The sequence below is a fragment of the Solanum pennellii genome, chromosome 10 (assembly GCF_001406875.1).
Source record: "Solanum pennellii chromosome 10, SPENNV200".
NCBI lineage: Eukaryota > Viridiplantae > Streptophyta > Magnoliopsida > Solanales > Solanaceae > Solanum > Solanum pennellii.
The window spans coordinates 42,261,106-42,284,296 of NC_028646.1; the positions used below are offsets into that span (position 1 = coordinate 42,261,106).

The window sequence follows — 23,191 nt, forward strand, 5'->3', positions numbered from 1 at the left end:
TGTGAAATTATATTGGGTACGTATCACGGGCCTTAAATTATCTACTACGTATAGGTATGTCTATTTACATTCTACAACAAAGTTATATCCTAATTTTAAAAATTATAGTTTTATATGTTTTGAAGAAACTTTTAAAAAAGGAAATACTTTTAAAGATATTTTTGACCATAGATTTCAAATCAGAGATGGAAATTTTCTCCTTTAAAAGCTTTGAAATATCTCTACCTATGATTATGCGATGTTATGTGCAGATATGTCTATGTACATTTTATTAAAAAAAATTATACCCCAATTTTTAACATTATTCAGCAATTATTAGCATTTAGACCAATTTTTAACATTTCAAAGATTTTTAAAGAGATATTTCAAACTCTGATTTGAAATCTTTAGTCAAACATATCTTTGAAAACATTTCCTTTTCTAAAATTTTCTTCAAAATAGATAAAACTCGTTGGCCATGAAATCAAGCACTATTATGCCCTTCTCAACAAATTCTTAGGATATTTGAGAACATTTCATGAATTATTTTATATATGGTAAAATATATCTTTTAAAATATTCCCATATTTAGAATCTGGTTCAAACAACATATAATCTTCTATCAAAATTTTAAGCATGCTAAAGCTTGAAGGACAATCAGGTTCAAGTGAAAAAAATTTGTCTATTGTTTCATCTGAAGATGATGAAGCATGGGAGAATTTTGGCCCAATAAACAGGTCTGTAGTCACAAGAACTCAGGACTTCGTTCCTTCAAATTTAAATGCCTTTTTTGGGGGACCATTAAAGAGCCTTGTAAAAGTTAGAGGGAGTAAAGTCTCTCTGATCGTTAAATAATTTTTTGTATTCAATCTTGATTATTCACACGAAGTTTTTCATAACATTAAATATGCTCTCAGCCTGTTTTCTAACCCTGAGACACAAAGGGATATTGAAGTACCGTAGAAATTGTTTGAGGGTCTACTGCTAGGAAATCCATCTGCATACAGACACTTACCGTGATAATTTTACACATGTATAGGTTTGGTTATGGAAGCTATGGAAGTACCAAATTGCAAAACCTATGCATTTTCCGAGTCCAGGGCTTATCACTAGATCGAGAGAAAAATGCAAAGGTTTATGCAATTTGGTACTTCCATAGCTTCCATAACCATACCGCTTCAGGTGTAAAATCCTCATCTTAGGAAGTGTCTGTATGCTGATGGATTTCCTAGTAGTAGCCACTCCAACCATTCCTACTATATTTCTATATCCCTCGACTGTTTGAGGAGTAGAAAATAGGTGGAGAGCATCTTGAATATATGAACAACTTCATGTTAAATATTAATATAAAATACCAAAAATGATGGAACTGTTCTAGAGCCTTTATTTCCTCTCAGTTTTAGAAGGCTCTTCAATTGCCCCCCAATAATGGCACTCTAGTTTGATAGAACGAAGTCTTGAGTTCGTGTGACTGAAGACTTGTTCTTTGGGTAAACAATTTCCCTTCTTCATCATCTTCCCCTTAAACAGTAGACCAATTTTTCCCACTTGAACCTTATTGCCCTTCAAGCTTTAGTATGCTTAAAATTTGGATAGAATGTCATATGTTGTTTGAATTATATTTTTAAAAAGAAATATTTTCAAAGCTATATTTGACCATAGATTTTGAAGAAACATCATAAAAAGGTTCTCATTCTTCTTCTCCTCCTCCTCCTTCTTCCTCCGCCTTCCTCCTTAACCCCCTCATACTACTACTACTTCTACTCCTCATCCTCCTCCTTCTTCTTTTTCTATTTCATTGATCGGCTTCTTGCCCTAGCTTGACCTTCTCCTTCTTCTCCTCGTCCTCCTCCTCCTATCCTACTCCTTCTCTTTTACCTTCGCCTTCTTCTTCTCTTATCCTTCTCCTCCTCCTCCTCCTTGTTTTCCTTCTCCTTGTCGTTCCCCTTCCCCTTCTTCTTCTTGTTCTCCTTCTCCTTATTCTTCTTCTTCTTCATCATCATCTTGAATTGGGTTTCTTTTAGGGGTTTCATAATAATGACTTAAGATGACTTAATTAAGAGTAAAGTATTTGTATAGTTAGTCTAAACTAGGGTAAAACATGTCACTTAATAACTAATTTATTTATGAAAATTCCACAAAGCCCCTACTTAAACGTTTGAAACCAACATTATGTCTCAACCATGAGAACACACCCATGGACCTTGAGTGGACCCACAAGGAATGATGGTCAAGCATGGGTGGTGGTCTGTAACATTATTTTTAGGACCCTGAACCACGACATCTCACCCATGGGTGTGGGTTGTTCCTTTCATGCATCATTGAATATGAGGAAAAATTTAGGGTCCTCCTTAAGGACTCTTGGTTGATCCTCGGGGGATCGTACCTTTACATGCTAACTCGAAACCCTTCATTTAAAGTACGGGGAGTGACTACTTAACTCTCACTTAAAACTCTAGTTGTTAAACCAAAACACTTAACCAATGATAATTACTCAAGATTCCAAGTTCTAAAAATCGAATTATAGATTAGGGGAGAGATTATCTTACATATAGCACTAGAAATTGCGGAAAATAGTCAAGAACTACTCTGGTTCACCTCTTATATCTCAAGAACGTATTTTTCCAGTAAATATGTATTTTGTGGTTTTTCCAAGACTTCACTAAGACATTCCCGCCATAGCGGCCCACGTTCTGTGGGATGTTACCTCGCTCTGGCATCTTGCACAGAGGAAGACGATTGGACTTTGAGTTCCGAGCTCCTATTTCATGACACACCTTAAAACTAGATGTTCAAACACTACCTTTCCATTATAAGATCAATTTCGGAAATTTTACTTGCTGAGATTTGATTTCATAAAGTCGTACATGCTCCTTAAAGTCATGAATCCACTCATGATCAAATTCATATTCAAACCCCCAGTCTATTAACAAAGTTTCCTAGACCTCACCAGTCTTTAATCCAAGTCTAGCAAAGGCTAGAAATTTCCAAGTCACTACTCAAAAGCTGTCTGGCATAAATTCCTTTCCCATTCGCTTTTCCATAATGACGAGACAAGTCATTACATATACTTTGTGAGGCAAACCCGTTTATCTTTGATGATTCCCATATGAAAATAAGTCTAACATTCCTATAAATTGTATATGGCTAGACGACGTTAACCCTAGTTTTGTAGCACAAGAATTTAATGTTCCCCTTATTTACTTAAGGGGTTTCTTTTTTGGTGACCCTTCCACCGCCCAAGAAGAATCTAGGCTTGTCGTTAAGTGTGCATCTGTCATTGTTTCTTTCTTGTAGTGAACCACAAAGTTGATGCTAATCTCATCTTTAATTCCCATCTTTATATGGACATATTCTTTGACATGCCTTTCTTTGAAAAGAAAAAGCTAAAAACAAAATTGGTGACCATTTTGATTATGCCTGAAACTTCACTCAGAGCTTTTCTTCAAAACATCCTCGGAAAGAGACAGTCTCTTTACAATATTCTTGCTAAAGAAATTTCATATCACATAGTTAAGGAGTATTTACAAAGGATATTGGGTGGATATTTTTAAAAACTTTTAAGGATAACTGACTATCTTAGTGCTCATATTTTTTTAATTTTTTCTCGAACTTTTCTTTTTGGTATGTTTCATAAAAATGTATTTTTAATTTTTTGGAATGACTATATATGTTGTCGAAGACATCAGCTGAAGTAAAGCTAACAAAAGGAATAATGGGAAAAAGAAGAACGAGTTAGACAAGATCTAGATTACGTGGTGTCTCAAAATAGTGCAAATGCTCATCAAGATTCTACAATAAGGAGTGTGTCTATTTGGCAACCTTTCCACTGCAATATCTTCTAAAGCATCCTGTTCAAATAAGCACTGACTAAAAATGGGAATTAGTGGTTGATAAATTTTATAGCTAAACATCAAAATTCATTCCGATCCTATTGTTAGGATCAAATTCACGCACACACTCTAGATGAATGAAGAACACAAGAACTTTCAAAAAAAGAGATTAGAGATCTAGAGAGAGAGAGAAAACCCAATATTTCGTGGTAACACCCCGTGAGTAAACTTCCACGGCGGTGAGGTATATTTATATTAATAAATCAGAGTATATTTGGTTACAGAGAATAAATAGGAAAACCTAAAATAGAGAATAAATAGGAAAGCCTAAAATAGAGAATAAATAGGAAAACCCAAAATTAATCAGACTCCACTACCTAACAATTCTCCCACTTGGAGACTGACTCAGTCATCCAAAAAATACATTCTCAAAAAAAATCTCTTCATCATCAACATCTTTACCGCACCGCAACATCTGTAGCAAAAACTACAGAAGACCAACCGAGGTTTTACATAACCTCAGTTTCCCAACATCAACACATTTCGTCAACATGTCTGCTGGGTTCTTTGCACCCTCTATCTTCTCCAAGCACATATCACCATCCTCTACTGCCCTGCGAGTGAAATGGTATCGCCTTCTGATGTGCGTTGTCTTCGAATGATAGACTGGATTTTTCAGCAACTGTATGGCACTCTAGCTATCTGAGTAAAGAATCTTCTCGCTATGATTCTTGCCCAATTCCTCAAAATAATCTTCCATCCATATCATCTCTTTCCCCGCTTCAGCTATTGCCACATACTCAGCTTCAGTAGATGAAAGAGAAACACACTTCTGAAGCATGGACATCCAACTCACTACTGTTCCACCTATGGTGTAAATGTACCCAGATATACTCTTGCTCGAGTCAACATCCCCACCTAGATCAGCAACAACAAAACCCTGTAGAGTCACCTTGCCTTTTCCAAAACAAAGTGAAGTACTGGATGTACCTCTAAGATATCTCAAAAGCCACTTCAATGCTTCCCAATGCTCTTTCCTAGGGTTCGCCATGTACCTGCTAACAACTCCCACTGCATGTGCTATATCAGGTCTAGTGCAGGCCATAGCATACATCAAACTACCAACTGCTGAACCATATGGAACAAGTGTCATGTGATCACGCTCCTCGGTAGTCATGGGTGACTGCTCTTTTGACAATTTAAAGTAATTTGTCAATGAAGTAGTCATGGGTTTAGCATCATTAACCCTGAGTCTGCTCAGCACCTTCTCAATGTACAACTCCTGAGATAGATTTAAAGTGCCAGCAAATCTATCCCGAGAAATCTTCATCCCCAAAATCTGCTTCGCTGGACCCAAATCTCTCATCTCAAACGCTGCAGACAACCTTGTCTTCAGATTGTTAATCTCCCTCATACTAGATCCTGCAATGAACATATCATCCACATACAATAGTAGAAAGACATATGAATCATTTTATTTCTTGAAGTAACAACAAGGATCCTTTTCAGCTTTGAAGAATCCACTCTTGGTCATAAAGGAGTCACTGCCTTGGTGCTTGCTTTAGTCCATACAAGCTCCTGGTGAGCTTGCACACCATGTGTTCCTTGCCTAGAACCACAAATTCTTCCGGTTGCTGCATATAGATCTCTTTGTCCAGATCTCCATGTAAAAACAATGTTTTTACGTCCATTTGCTATAGATGCAAATTCTCCGATGCAACAATACTCAACAGAATTCGAATAGTGGTTAACTTCACAACAGGAGAAAAATTTTCAGCATAATCAATACCTTTCCTTTTGAATATCCTTTAACCACTAAACAAGCCTTGAACCTTCTTTTTCCATCTGGTGAAGTCATGATTCTGAACACCCACTTGTTCAGCAAAGCTCTCTTCCCTGCAGGTAACTCAGTCAACACCCATGTGTCGTTCTTCTCAAGTGACCTCATCTCATCATCCAAGGTTTGCTCCCACTTGATCGAATCCTCCACCTGTAGGGCCTCATCAAAGTCTCTGGTTCCCCCTCATCAGTAAACAATAGATAGTGTAATGAAGGTGAATACCTATTTGGTGCCCTGATTGATCTGGATGATATCCTTAACGCCTGCTCAGGTGTAACTGGCTCCACTTCACATTCTTCAGTAGGAGTTGGTTGAGTATCTGCTTCAACATCTCTGAGGTTACTCTTCTCCAACTCAACCTCAACTCCCACTTGCTTTGTAATCTCTAGAACCTTCTGCTCTCCGCCCTTGTAAAGGACAGACTCATCAAATGTCACGTCACAATGTCTCAGGATCTTTCTGTTCTTGTCATCCAAAAACCTGTAACCAAACAGATCAGAACAATTGACTATGAAGTAACACTTCACAGCCTTGGCATCAAGCTTGTCTCTCTTTTCTGGATCAACATGAACATAAGCAGTGCAACCAAAAGTCCTCAAGTGTTAGTACTTGAGTTCTTTTTCTATCCACTCATTTTCTGGAATCTTGAACCCTAAAGGAACTGATGGTCCCCTGTTGATCAAGTATGCAGCTGTGCTCACAGCATCCGCCCAAAGTGTTTTGGGCAGCCCACAGTGTATCCTCCTACTCCCTGCACGCTCATTCAATATTTTGTTCATCCTCTCAGCAATTCGATTCTGCCTTGCCTTACCAGGAACTGTTCTCATCAATCTGATTCCCTCAACTGCACAGAATGCCTTGAACTTTGATTTGTCATACTCTCCTCCATTGTCAGACCTTAGGCATTTGACTTTCAAAACGGTTTGATTCTCTAACTTCAGCTTTCCACTTCTTGAAAGTTGCAAACACATCGGACTTATGCTTCAAGAAGTAAACCCATACCTTCCTGCTGAAATCATCAATGAAGGTAACTTAGAATCGGGATCCTCCAAGTGATGATACTGGAGATGGTCCCCAAACATCTTTATGGACCATTTCCAACCGCAATTTCTTTGGCTCTCTAGGAGTCTTTGTGAAGCTTACTCTTTTCTGTTTGCCCATAACACAGCTCTTGCAATGACTTATATCAACAGACTTGAGACCCTCTAATGCTTCTTTTGCAACCAACATCTTCATTCCTTTAGTACTCATATGTCCAAGTCTCTTATGCCACAGACATGAACTTGAAGCACCTTCAGCAACATCGGCCATGTGTATACACCCTGTAGTGGTGTACAAGGTTCCATATTTGGTGCCACGAGCTACTACCATAGCACCTTTCACGATCTTCCAAGAACCTTTCCAAAACTCTGTTGTATATCCCGTGCTATAATACTGACCAACAGAGATCAGATTTTTCTTGACCGTAGGAATATATATGATATCCTCTAATGTCAACTGGTTTCCCGAGGTGGTCTTTATGCAAACATCCCCCTTTCCTTCAATCTCTAAGGCTTTATTTTGAGCAAGATATACTTTTCCAAAATTTCCATATTTGATGTTTTGGAACAAATCCTTGCTTGAAGACGAATGGAAAGATGCACCGGAATCCAAAATCCATGATTCAGCCAGGCTGTTCACACTAAGGAATAGAGCATCCCCAATGTCCTCTGCTGAATTTACAGAATCATTGTCATCTCCAAATTTTTGATTCTTTTTCTTCTTTGTCTTTGTACAATTCGTCCGAAAGTGCCCTTTTTCTCCACAGTTTCAACAAGTCACGTTTGATCTGTTCAGTGATTTCCTCGATTCTTTGATTTTGATCGACCATGTTTATTTTGACCTTTCGTCTTACTTCTCCCCCTTCGATCAACGCTGAGAGCACTGCGCGATGAATCTCCGACTTCTCGTTCGTGAATACTTTCGCTAAGAACAACATCACGGATTTCATCAAACTTCAGTTTCTCAGATCCATGGGAACTGCTAATCGCAACAACAACAGTATCCCAAGACTCGGGCAGAGATGACATCAAAATCAACTCCTTAATTTCATCTTCGAAATTAATATCCACAAAATTGAGTTGACTCACAATCATATCGAACTCGTTTATATGATCAGAAACGCATTAAGTTTCAGACATCTTTAAATTGAACAATATATGCATCCAATATACCTTGTTCATAGCCGATGGTTGTTTCATACATGTTTGACAGTGCCTTCAACAGACTGGACGTAGTCTTCTCCTACACGATGTTGAACGCCACGTTTGTTGACAGAGTCAACCGGATCAACCTTAGAGACTAGCGATCCTTGAGTATCCACTTATCCTCCGTCATGGATTCCGGCTTCACCCCGGTCAACGGTTCGTGAAGATCTTTCTTGTAAAGATAATCTTCGATCTGCATCTTCCGGAAATTGAAATCGGATCCATCAAACTTCTCGATTCCAAGCTTCGAACTATCCATCTTCTGTGATCATTTTGAATCTCCTTAGCTCTGATACCAGTTGTTAGGATCGAATTCACGCACATACGCTAGATGAATGAAGAACACAAGAACTATCAAGAGAAATAGATGAGAGATCTAGAGAGAGAAAGAGAAAACCCAATATTTCATGGTAACACCCCGTGAGTAAACTTCCACGGTGGTGAGGTATATTTATAGTAATAAATCAGAGTACTTTTGGTTACAGAGAATAAATAGGAAAGCCTAAAGTAGAGAATAAATAGGAAAGCCTAAATTAGCAAATAAATAGGAAAACCTAAAATTAATGAGGCTCCACTACCTAATACATATTTAGTCATAAATTAATATAAAATTTGTTACCTACAAACAATATGACAAAGGTTAACAATGAAGTTCGTTGCTTCGAACTATATTCAATGGAGACACTACCATAACCTAGAAGTCACGGGCACAAAGGTGTCGATTGTGAACAAGTACAAGTCCTGTTAGTGGAACACAACAAGACTTCTCAATGGAAATGAATAGCTAACATATATAGAAGTAGAAAGGATGATAAAAAATCTTGAGTATCATAATTATGCTGAGACACAGTGTAATCTATATCTTGTCCGACTCGCTCTATCTTCTTACCTTTACCCTTTCCATTAGTCCATTCACTATTTCTACTTCTACTAAAGGCTTTTCCCATGGAATTGGAAAACTTTGCCTTCTTTTATTTGATATGGCCGTTATCAGATGTCTTTTCTATAATATTTGGGGGAGGTTGTTTCTTAGGTTTCTGACATTCACTCCATTACTTCTTAATTAAAGGAGTCTTTAATATCATTTCCACAGAACAAATTACTTGATTTTTTGCTAAAGTCAAAATATTATATGAATCAACCTTTTGCTTCTTGTGTGTATATTTATCTCTTACTTTTTATAATCTAGTGTCTAGAAATTTTACCTTGCTATCATTACCAAACAATCTATCCAAGCATTATTTTATTTTCTTGTAGTCTTTAATTCTTTGAAACTTCAATTTCTTCACTTGCAATATATTTTTTCTTTTGGTGATTCCAAATTTTTTTGGTGATGGAAGAGATATCATTCTCTTTAAAATACTTGTTGACACAACAACAAAATAAATCCCCTTTTTGATCGTGGACTTCATGATTTTCTTTTCCTTAAGATTTTTGAATTGCTCTTTGGTGAGATTAGTTTGTAAAAAATTCATTTCATTATCCTCTTTCACTGCTTCCTTCCTAAAGATAAAGGGCCTGAAAGTATTTTAATATTCACACAACTTATAATCGGTAATTTTCATTATTAACAACAGCACGAGTTATCCATGAATTTTTTTTCTTAAATCCATCTCTTCGCTCAAAGGTCCATTCAAAAAATCAGTTCTACATCCCACCTTATAAGCATTTGAAAGAAAAGAAATACAAGAAAATAACAATGGAAGAAAAGCTGAAGGATAAATTATGTAATGCACTATAGAACTTTATACTATTTATTAACAAAATATATGTATTTGCATACAAAAAAACAAATTGAAGTAGATATCACCTCCTAAATAGTAGGTATTGAAGTTAATTGAATTAATGCAAAAAGAATATTTATAGTTATTAATCAAAGATTCAACATACATAAAAAATATTCCAAGGTCTTTAATCTTGAACCTTATATGTATAACTCTTAAGCTTTTACATTATTGCCTTGAATACACATCAAGAAATCTTGAAGAGTGTTTATCAGCTCTGTGATGTTGTTGAGTAAACTAAAGGAGAGCAGGCCATATGAAGTTAGGATATAGTCTTGGGTTTTTGTTTTACACTAATTCAATTGGTGGACTCACCACATTATCTTTGTCTGGACAAACAAAGAAAGGAAGTGGTTTTCTAGGACTCTTGTTGTTAATTACTGTTTTACGCAAGAAAATTTTCTATCTACGATACGATAGGGTATGCAGAAAGACAAACACCAAATATGGTATACTCCATATATATTTCTAAGAACTCATAATGTATACAATTGCACGTCATGTGTAAAGATCTTATAATGTTTTTCACCAAGACAACGTATTTTTTGTTTAATTGATTATCTTTATATGTTTTGTATGTACTAATTTGTAAATATCTTACCATAATTGTGTCACCTATGTTAACCACAAAAACATTTAAACTTTGATGAATGGAGTACAATTCGTTGTCCACACAAACCTGAAGTCCTTAATCGAATTCACCCATTAGGCATAACACATTGAATTCAATAAATAGGATACACAATTTAATAAGACACAATGTTTTGATGTATTCATTGTACTTTATTCATAATAAAATATTATTTCATGTAACTTTAATAAATATAATACTTGCATAATTAGGATATAATAATTTTGATGTAAAAGAAATTAACATTTGCTGAATCTCAAGAAACTTTATAAATTAATAAATTTTAATTTATCTATCAAATTATACAACTACAGATTAATAATATTTTTTAGTATCACCTACAATAATTTAATTAGTTTTTCTATAGTATTATTTTAAGAATATAAGTTATTTGTAGCTATATAAGGAAATCTATCTAAGGAAAATTAATTGGAAAATTCTTTAAATATCTCTGCCTATAATTATGTTATATTGTGTGTAGATATGTACATTCTAGAACAAAGTTATATCCCAATTTTATGAATTATAGCTTTATATATTTTGAATCAAATTTTGATAATATTTTTGAAGTTATATTTGACCATATATTTCAAATTAGAGATGGGATCTCCTTTAAAAGCTCTGAATGCTATATTATATGCAGATATGTCTATGTACATTTTATAACATAATTATACCCCAATTTTAAGCATTATTTAGTCATTCTAGTATTTGGACCATTTTTTAGTTTTTCAAAGTTTTTTCTGAAACTCTGATTTGAAATCTATGATCAGACATATCTTTAAAAATATTTCCTTTTCTAAAATTTTCTTCAAAACATATAAAACTTTTCGTCCATTAAATCAAGCACTTATAAGACCTTTTCAACAAATTGTTCGGATATTTGAGAACTTTTTAGGATATATTTTCCTAAATATATGGTCAAACATATCTTTGAAAGTATTCCCATTTTTAGAATCTGGTTCAGACAACATATAAACTTTTAGCAAAATTTAAGCATACTAAAGCTTGAAGGGAAATAAGGTTCAATTACAAAAAATTTGGTCTATTGTTTCATCGGAAGATGATGAAGAATGGGAAAATGTTGGCCCAAAGAATAAGTATGTAGTCACAAGAACTAGAGTTGTCAATATAGGCTAGCCCACCCCATCAGGCAAACAAATATAGGCTTTAACATTTTACGGGTTAGGCCGAGATAACCCATTTATGGTGTGGGACACAAAATGGACGACCCAACCCACAAGTACGTTGGATACAGGCTTGGCGGGCCAGCCCACTTTTCAAAAATTATATTTTTTTTATAATTATTAAATTAAATTATAAATTATAATTTAAAAATATTATCATAAATATCGACAAAACAATATTACATTATGTTAATATCACCACTTTTTAATCAAATACACAAATAGAATTATCTTTATAATATTTATTATGTTTTTTCATGTAAAAGTATAAATATCTAAATAGAAATATTAACCTAATTGTTTTGAGATTGAGATCTCTTTAATTTTAAAGTTTAATATTATATTATATATTTTAATTAATTTTCATTGGCCTACGGGCCGTCCCTATCGATATTTCTCAATCCCCACAAATTAGAAGGCTTATTAAGAATGGGCTAAAAAGCCCTTCTCCTAAATGGGATACAAAAATCTTATCTTAACCCAATTAAATATCGGGTTAGGCCAGCTCGTCCCAACAGGCCTAGCCAATATTAACGTCTCTATCATGATCTTAGGAATTCGTTCCTTCAAACTTGAGTGCCAATTTTGGGGATGTTGAAGATCCTTTTAAAAGTGAGAGGCAATAAATTCGAAGTGATCCTTAAACAAGAGACACACAAAGGATATAGAAGTAACGTGCGAATGGTTTCAGGGTCTACTGCTAGGAAATCCATCAGCATACATACACTTTAATATGATGATTTTACGCCTGTAGAGGTTTGGCTATGGAAGCTAAGGAAGTACAAAAATTGCATAAACCTGGGCATTTTCCTAGTCCAGGGCTTATCACCAGATATAGAGGAAAATGCAAAGGTTTATGCAATTTGGTACTTCTATAGATTCCATAACCAAACCGCTTCAGGTGTAAAATCATCTTCTTAGGAAGTTCATGTATGCTGAAGGATTTCCTAGTAGTAGCTACTCAAACTATCACTATTATAGTTCTATATCCCTCGAGTGTCTGAGGAGCAAAAAATAGGTGGAGAGCATCTTAAATATTATGAAAAACTTCATGTTAAATAAAAAGATGGAATACCAAAAATGGTTGAACTATCGTAGAGGCTTTTACCTCTATCATTTTGATGGCTCTTCAATTTGCCCCATATAATGGCACGCTGGTTTGATGGAACGAAGTTTTGAGTTCTTGTGACTGCAGAGTTTTTCTTTGGGAGAACGATTTCCATTTTTCATTGTCTTCTGATTAAACAATAGACGAATTTTTCCCACTTGAACCTGATTTCCCTTCAATATTTAGTATGCTTACACAATAGAATAGAAGTTTAACTAATGTCAAATTAAAGAAATCCGGGCAAAATACCTTCATTCCCTTATTCACACTTCAATTCAATGCTAAATCGTCTAATTCAAAATCTCAAGGCCCTTACCCAAGGCCATAACCAACATCAAGCTATAATCATAAAATCCAATGAAATCTCTATCTTTTCAATCTAGGTTTAACAATCAAGGATCAATTAGATTACAACTTAATATAGTTCTTATCTTATTCTCTTTCTCCTCCTCCTCCTTTCTCTTCCTTAACCTCCTCCTCCTCCTCCTCCTCCTACTACTCCTCATCCTTATTCTCCTCCCCCTCCTTCTTTTTCTAATTCATCTTCTTTAATTGGTCTCTTGTCCTAGCTTGACCTTCTCCTTCTCCTCCTCCTCCCCCTTTATCGTGCTCCTTGTCCTTCACCTTTGCCTTCTTCTTCTCCTTTTCCTCCTTCTTATCTTTCTCCATCTCCTTCTCCTTCTCCTACTCCTCCTCATCCTTTTCCTTCTTCTCTTTCTCTTTCTCCTTCTCCTTCTCATTTTTCTCCTTCTTCTAGTCCTTCTCTTTTGCGTTCTTCTTCCTCTTTTTTTTTTGGTTTCTTTGGGGGTTTCAAAATAATTATATAGGATGAATTAATTAAGATTCTAAAGTATTTATATAGTTTGTATAAACTAGGGTAAAACACATCACTTAATAACTAATTAATTTATGAAAATTCCACAAAACCCCTACTTCAATGTTTGAAACAAACAATATGCCACGCCAATGGCCCATGAGTGGACCCATGGGGAATGCTGGTCAAGCATGGGTTGTGGTCTGTAACATTGTTTTTGGGACCCTGAACCACGACACCTAACCCACGGGGTATGGGTCATACGTATCATGCATGATTGCTTTTGGGGAAATACTTAGGGTCCTCCTCAAGGACTCTTGGATGGTCCTTGAAAGATCGTACCTTGGCTTCTAACTCGTTATCCTTCATTTATAAGTACGGGGAGTTAATACTAGTACTCTAACCATCACGTCAAACGCTAGTTTAGCCTACTTGTTTTGGGGGTGTTAACCAAAACCTTTAATCAATGACAATTACTTAAGAATTTAAGTTCTAAAATCGAATTAGAGATTAGGGGAGTGATTATCTTACCTTTAAAACAAGAACTTGTGGAAAATTGTCAAAAACTGCTGTGATTCACCTCATAGCTCTCAAAAACGTTGTTTTCCAGTAAATTTTTTTTTTTGAGTTTTTCAAAGACTTAACTAGCGACTTTCCCGCCATAATGGCCCCCGCTCTATGGGAAGTTACCTCTCTCTGGCGGCATGCACTGAGGAATAACATTCGAATTTGAGTTCAAGCTCCCATTTCATGAAAAACCTTCAAACCTAGACCTTCACACACTACCCTTCAATGATAAGATAAATTTCAAGAATTTTACTCGCCTAGATTTAATTTCGTAAATTTGTACATGATGCTTAAAGTCTTGTGTATCAACGCATGTGATAAAATTCATAATCAAGCCCCTAGTCTATTAAGAGAGTTTCCTAGAACTCACCAGTCTTTTATTCAATAATGGAATAGGCTAGAAATTTCCAAGTCACTACTCAAAAGCTTTCTGGACCAAATTCCTTTCCCATTAGCTTTTCCATAATGACCGAAACAAGTCATTTCATATGCTTGGTGAGAATAACGCGTTTATCTTGGATCCATATGAAATATGAGTCAAATATTCCCATAAACTGTATATGGGTAGACAACGATAATCGTAGTGTTGTACCACAAGAACTTAATGTACACTTTATTTATATAAGGGGTTTCTGTTCGGGTTACCATTCCGCCGCCCAATAAGCATCTAGGCTTGTTTGTGAAGTGTGCAGTAGTCATGGTTTCTTTCTTGTAATGAACCACGAAGATGATGTTGGGTATGTAGCAATAATTGATGGGAAATAAAGGGAAAAGAGGAACTTGAAAAGTTGGGAACTTGAAAAGTCCTCTTATGCTTGAATGAAAAGGCATTTGTTCCTCATTGGTGGTGCAAAGAAAAATAGGAGACTTTAAATATAGAAACACTCTTATTAATTGTTAAAAGGGTTGGAAAGATTGACCCCTCTCGTGTAGTTGTCGTCATTGCTCGCTCGACTCGACTTCGGCTTTGGAAAATAATTGATTGAGACATTATTTTTGGGAAAAGTTTGTTTTAATTATTGGGATAATGCACAAGTATCCCCTCAACCTATGCCCGAAATCTGGAAGACACATTTATACTATAGTAAGGTCGTATTACCCCCTTGAACTTATTTTATTAATTATTTTCTGCCCCTTTTCAGCCTACATGACACTATATTGTGGGCTCAATGTTGGTTGAATTTTTTTTCAAGTTAGTGCCACGTACGCAAAAATGGGGTAGAAAATTACTTATAAAATCAGTTCAAGCGGTAATAGTACCTTAGTATCGTATAAGTGTGTGTCTAGGATTTCGGATATAGGTTGAGGGGGTACTTATGCATTTTCCCTTAATTATTTAATTATTTATTTAATTAATTAATTAAATTAAATGGCCAAAAAAATTTCAATTACTTAGTTGATAACAGACGTTTTCAGTTATTTAGTTGAAATTAACCTAAACATTTCACCTTTTGAGTTGTTTAACGAGACCCAACTTGGATCCGCGCGTGACCTTTTTGATTCAAAAACTTCACTGTATTATTTAAATTTCCCACTGTTTTTGAAATTACTTTTCTGAAAGGTTGCAACTTTCTTGAATAGTTAGTACCATTTGAAATATTGCAAACTTTCATTAATGGGCGTGTGGATTTTGAAAGGGTTGCAACCTTTTAGAACCTATTCCTCTTGCCTATAAATACCATTCACTCTTAAAAATTTTCGTTACAAACTTTTCTGATATCTTCTTCTTCTTCTCCACAACAATTACTTCGTGTATTTTAGTGTTGTTGAGTTGTTCGCTGACACCAGAGTTTTTTGTATCGATATTTTGATGATTGAGTTTATTTTACCCTTGGAGATCATCTTCCAAATCAAAATTCGAATAATATAGCGGAATAATTTCCTTAAAGGGACAATGTGAGTTTAGTGGACATGAACATTTTCCCTTTGAATTTTTTGTAGATTCTGGTACGTGTTTTACAGATTTTAGATTTTGTGAATTAAATTTATGTTCTTCTTGCTTACTGATACAATAATTTCGATTACTTCGTGTTTCTGCAAAATTTATTTGAATCAGTAATATTTTGTTTTTTTATAATACAAATTGGCAACGATCTTAAGGAAATAATTTATTATTATTAATCTGTGTTTCTACAGGAGAAAAAAAATCTTCGTGATTTTATACTTCTTAAAGTCTTCGATTATAATATATCGCTGACTAAGATTGCATTGACTTTTGTTAATAAGAAATGTCAAACAGTGGTGTTACAGTGGTTGTTGTTGCACCAACCCAAATTGTTCTACCAAAAGCAGAGAAACAAGTTTAATTCACTAGTGTGAATTTCAAAAGATGGCAGCAATGAGTATTTTTCTGTCTTACCACTCTTGGTCTGTAGAAAATTACAAGTGAAGAAACTCTAGTGCATGCAACTGATATAACAGACAGAAAAAATTATGATTATTGACGCATGGAAATTGAAGGACTCCCTATGTAAGACTACATTTTAAATGCATTAGAGGATGACTTATATGATGAGTATGGTGCAATAATAACCTCGAAAGAGTTTTTGGGTGCACTTTAGAAAACATAAAAAACAGAAAATTCATGCTTGAAAAAGTTTCTGATCGCAAAATTTTTTGACTATAAAATGGTAGATAGTAAAGCAGTTGGATCACAAGTGCATGAACTTCAACTTATTCTCCATGATATGATTTTTGAAGATATTGTAGTAAATGATGTTTTTCAGGTGGCTGCAATGATCGAGAAGTTTCCTCCTTCGTGGAATGATTTCAAGAATTATCTAAAGCACAAGCATAAAGAAATAAATCTTAAAGATCTTGTGATTCGACTCAAGATTGAGGAAGATAACAAAATTGCCGAAAAGAAGTCTCGTAAGACCTCACAAATCATTGGACTTAATATTCTTGAAGAAGCTCCTACCAAAGACAAGAAGAAATTCAAAGGCAACTGTTACAATTGTGGCAAGGATGGTTATAAGTCTTCTGATTTTTGTGCTCAAAGAAAGGACAAAGACAAAGACAAAGGCAAAAGTCAAGCAAACATCGTGGAAATGATGGAAGATGCAGATGTCTTGTTTGCAATGTTCTTTGAGTGTAATTTAGTTGGAAATTTGAAGGAGTTGTTTTTCGACTCAGGTTCCACTCGAAGTGAGTACGATGAAGATTTGTTCATGGGAAACACAACAACAACAATGGATGCAGGATCTTGGAAAGTAATGTTGAAAATGACATCAGACAAGGTGTTGAGTTTGAATAGTGTTCTACATGTCCCTTCTATGTTTTTGTTGCACTACTCAGTAAGAACAGGTTAAGGTCTATCCTTGTTAGTGATAAAGTTTTAATAAGTAAGAATGAAATGTTCATAGGAAAGGTCTACCTCAATGCGAATCTTTTCAAATTGAATCTATTGGTTGTTGACAGTATTAATAAAATTCTGCTTCTGTTTACTTATTGGAGTAAAGTGATTTATGGCATGTCCATTTGGGACATGTAAATTACAAAGCCTTGCGAAAATTGGTTACTCTAGAAGTATTGCCTAATTTTAAATGCGATAAATTTAAATGTGATATTTTTGTGGAAAGTAAGTTTGTTAAACATCCTTATAAGTCTGTTATAAGAAATTTCAAAACTTTAGTCTTAATTCACACAGATATATGCAATATGAAGTCGGCACAATCTCGTGGTGGAAAAAAGTATTTTTGTAACTTTTATTAACGATTGCATTCGATTTTTTATGTCTATTTGTTTAATAGTAAGGATGAAGCAATTGATGCATTTAAGCAATACAAAAATGAAGTGGAGAAGCGATTGAATCTAAAAATAAAATGATTCGGAGTGATAGGGGTGGATTATATGAATCTCCTTTTGCGGAGATTATATTGGAAAATTGTATTATTCATCTAACTGTTTCACCTTATACACCACAATAAAATAGTTTGGCGGAACGGAAGAATTGAACATTAAAGAAATGATGAATTCCTTGATTATTAATTCTCGTTCACCACGAAACCTTTGGGGGGAAGCCATCCTTACGGCTAATAAGATACTAAATAGGGTACACCATCGAAAAAAACATTTAATTCCATATGAGTTGTGGAAATTAAGGAAACCCAACTTGAAATATTTCAAAGTGCGGGTGTTTAGCCTAGATAGAGGTCCGTATACCTAAGAGGGTAAAAATTATAACCAAAACAGTAGATTGTGTATTTATTTGACATGCTTTGAGAAGTAAGACCTGCAAATTTTTGGTTCACTTATTTGATAATCTTGAGATTCACGTTAATAGGATAACTAAGTCAAATACCACAGAGTTTTTTGAAATCATTTATCTGTAGAAAACTTAATGTGAGTTGACAAGTGAAAGAATTAAAAGACCAGTAGAAGAATCAACATAAAGTACACTAACTAGAGAGGATATTAGGTGTAGTACTGGCCCACACAAACATGCTTCTTTCGAACAAAATTTTGTGGCACTATTGCTTGAAAATGAGCCTCAAACATATAAATAAGATATGTCTTCATCTGAGTGAACTTATTGGAAAGAAGCATTGAATAGTGAGATGGAATCAATGTTAAGTACAGCACTTGGGAATTTGCTGATCTTTCTCCAAGAGATAAACCTTTAGGATCAAAGTGGATATTTAAAATGAGAATGAAACCTTATGGGACTATTGACAAATTTAAGGCTAGACTAGTAGTCAAAAGGTACAAACAAAACAAAGGTATGTACTACATTGACACATATTCTCCAGTAACACGGATAACATCACTTAGGATTTTAGTAGCACTAGCAGCAGTGCATGATCTTAAAATCCACCAAATGGATGTAAAAACAACCTTTTTAAATGGAGAGTTGGAGGAGCAAATTTACATGTAATAACCTTAAGGGTTTATAGTTCCAGGTAAAGAAAAGAAAGTGTGCAGATTTGTGAAGTCACTTTATGGACTCAAACAAGTACCCGAACAATGGCATGCTATATTTGACCAAACAATGTTGGCAAATGGATTCAAGATTAACAAACGTGATAAATGTGTTTATATTATAAACGTTATTTATCATGAAGTCATTGTTTGTTTTATGTTGATGACATGTTAATAATGATTAAGAACATTGACAATATAAATTTTACTAAGCATATCTTTTCCAAAAAGTTCGATATGAAGGACTTACGAGTTGATTATTTGATCTTAAGGGTCAGGATTATCAAAACTCCTTATGGACAAACAATATCTCAATCTCATTATATTTAAAGGGTATTAGATGAGTTCAAGTACTTGAATTTCATAATTGTAAGATCTTCAATTGGTTTAAGCTTTACAGTTCAAAAGAATGAATTTTAAAGTGACTCTCAATTGGAATATGCCAGAGTATTGCGAAGTTTGATGTATATTATGAATTGTATACGACCATATATAGCATGTGCTACTAGCAAACTAAGTCAGTTCACTAGAAATCCGAATCAAACTCATTGGATGACAATGAAACATGTGTTGGGATATATGAAATATACACAACACTATGCTTTGCATTATGATAAATATCCTGAATTCATTGCTTTGGATAAGGCTGGTGAAGAAGATCAATATTTCTTAGAGGATATTCCATTCCTGCCCAAACCTGTTGGACCTATTTGCATACATTGTGATAGTAAAGAAGGAATAGGTAGGGAAGGGAGCGTCATGTACTATGGAAAGTCTCGTCATATACGACGATGACATGACACTGTAAGACAACTGCTCTCTAGTGGAATTATCAAAATTGACTATGCATAGTCAAGCGATAATGTGTCAGATCTACTAACGAAAGGCCTAGTGAGAGAGGCAGTTGAAAGATCCTCTAAGGGAATGGATTTACGGCTTAGGAAAAGTCAGCATGTCGGTAACTCTATCTAGCACACTAGAGATCCCAAGAGATGGATTCAAGGAGAAAAACAAAGTTGTGGCTGATGGTTTGACATTGTCAATTAACTCAATCAACTCTCATGATTAAGACAATGTTTAGGAACAAAGTTAAGACTTTAAGGATTGTTAATGAGGTAATAAAACTTAAATTTTTTAATGATTAGATATGTTTGGTAAATTTAACCAAATAGTGTGTCTACAAGATGACACGGTTAGAAATCGTGAATGTTAAATAGAAGCCGCTTCAAAGAGAATTTTATGTCGAAAGCCTATAGTCTACACATTCATTAAGTCAGGAGGTGCTCATGGTTGAAACAAACACAACTGTAAGAACCATAAACATTTAAGGTTTAATTGTATGACATATGGTTGTCTAGGTATACACCAAAGCTCGAATGTTCAAAGATATTGCATCTATAGATTGACAGAGTATATCCGACATATCTTCACTACGGAAAGTCTAAGGGGAAACCTACTTATCAAGATGCAATTAATCCTTGCTGTAAAGTACATACTTGTCAGTTCATTCCTATGTTCTAAAAATTCCCTATCAATATTGGGGATTGGTGGATATGTAGCAAGAGTTGATGGGAAATATAGGGAAATAGAAGAACTTTAAAAGTTGAGAGCATAAAGAGTTGGAAAATTGAAAAGTCCTCTTATGCTTTAAAGAAAAAGGCATTTGTCCCTCATTGGTGGTGTAAAAAAATAGGAGAGTTTAAATATAAAAACACTCCTATAAATTGTTAAAAGGTTTTGAAGAGGGACCTCCCTTGCACCGTCATCGTCGTCGCTTGCTCAGCTCGCCTAGGCTTCATCTTTGAAAAATGATTGATTGAGAGGTTATTTTTTGGACAAAGTTTATTAAAATTATTAAATTAGTTCATAATACATGTTTCTATTTAGTTAGTTGAAATTAACGGAAAAGTTTCAAATATTTAGTTGATTAACCCTAACCTACTCGAATCCGCATGCGACTGCCGTTTTGGAAATGATTGTTCAAACAGGTTGAGACTTTCATAAACAACCAGTACAATTTGAAAGTATGCAAACTTTCATTAATGGTTGTGTGGATTCTTAAAGGGTTGCAACCTTTTAGAACCTGCTCCTCTTGTTTATAAATACCATTCACTCTTCAGAATTTTCCTTTACGAATTTTTCTGATTTCTTATTCTTCTTCTGCAAAATAATTACTTCGTGTATTTTACTGTTGTTGAGTGGTTCGCTGACACCACAGTTTTTGGTATCTATACTCTGATGATTGAGATCATTTTACCCTGGGAGGTGATGTTCCAAATCAAAGCTTGGATACTAAAAGGGATTAATTTCCTTAAGGAGACATTGTGAGTTCAGTGGACTTGATCTTTTTCCTGTTAATGTATTTTCAGATTCAGGTACGTGTTTTACATTTAAATTTTATAAAATTATTTTTTTTTCTTCCTTACCGATTCAGTAATTTTTTGTTACTTCGTGTTTATGCAACATTCATTAGAATCCGTAATTCTGGTTTTTTTTCAAACATAGATTGGCAGCAGTTGATGCTTATCTCATTTGTAATGCCCATCATTATATGGACATGTTCTTTGACATGCCTTTCTATGAAGAAAAAAGCTCAAAACAAAATTTGTCAACATTTTGGTTATGCTAGAAGCTTCACTCGAAGGTTTTCTTAAACAATTCCTTGGAAAGAGACACTCTCTTTACGATAATCTACTAAAGAAAGCTCATCCCACACATACACACACACACACACACACACAGACACACACACACACATATATATATATATATATATATGTTGACGACGACTATTTAATACAAATTTTTTTCTTTAATTTCATAAATGTTATGTGAAATCAAAATTAAACAAAAAAATTGAAACAAAAGGAGTATCTATTTTCTTTATTTTTATTATGTAAATGAAATAACCTTTTTCCCCTTTAATTACAGATGAACGTTTATCAATGTTATTGAAATTACATGAGCACACATTCACTTAGGATAATGGAACCATAAGGGATGAGCCTAGGTGTACCGAAGAGCCACTTGAAAGTGTTTTTCGAAGATAATGAATTCGTAACTAGACTCAATTATGTCTAGTGCCAAAAACCAGATCTGAGCTTAGAAATAGGTCCTCACTATGATCCAACATCATGTACCATTCTCCATCAATATTCTTTTAGTGGACTTTAGATTATTGTGGAAAATGAATTGTACTCCTTTGGTCAAAATTTTAATACTTTTGTGTTTAACATAGGCAAAAAATTTATGGTAAGCTAATTTACAAACTAGAACACGCCTCATCAAATGGAAGATACAAAAGTTCCTTGCATAGAGAAGTTGCTAACAAAAAGACTCCTAGAAAAACACTTGCTTTATTTCTTTGTACTAGAAGAGATAAGGTGGTGCGTCCACCAAATCAATTGGTGGGCTACAACAACCCTCGACTATATCCTGACTTCACATGTCCTACTTTCCTTGAGTTTACTCAAAAACATCCCAGAGCTGGTACAAACACTCTTCAAGAATTCTTGATGTTGCTTCAAGATAATAATGCAGAAGCATAAGAGCTACACTGGTGAGGTTCAAGATGGAAGACCTTGTAATATTTTGTGTATATATTAAATCTTTGATTTAAAATTAGAAAAACACTCCAGTTGCAATAGTTCTATTAATTTAAAAACCTAGTATTTAGGAGTTAATTTTTATTTAAGTTTGGTTTTTAGTCTAAAAATACATGTCTTTTGATAGTTGTTCACAACCAATTTTGGAACACCCGATATAAATTAATCTTCAAGCTTCTTTAATACAAAAAATTGAGATCAATTAATTCTATATTTAAAAATCAAATATTTTCAAGTTTATTTTAGTTATTTTATGATATTTGAACAATATATATATATTTTAAATATTTTAAAATCACGTCAAAAAGATTGGAGTTTTACTTAATACTTTATTAAATTAATTTTATCTAAATTATTAGTTTACTTGTTTTTGAGTCATTAGTTCATGATTAAGTTAATTATTTTATCTTGTTAAGAGTAGGAAACTCATTAATTAATTTATATTAATTCATCTTATTCAAATTTTAGACAAATTTTCTAATGTAAATTTAATTTGACTATTTCCTAAATTCCAATACATCCTAACGCATTTCCCCTAAACCCATCATAGAACAAGATTTGGGCCCCATTTGAATTTCAGCAACCCAAATTTCTCTTTCCTTCAACCTGATTCAATTACCCTGACCCCGCCCATTTTACTACTTCAACATTGAGAACCAAATGTCTCTAGCATCAAA

General features: G+C 34.4%; 1 pseudogene; it reads left to right on the top strand.

Moving 5' to 3' along the window:
* Positions 1–615: 615 nt before the first annotated feature.
* LOC107001265 lies at positions 616–22,457 on the top strand (annotated as a pseudogene).
* The last annotated feature ends 734 nt before the right edge of the window (positions 22,458–23,191 follow it).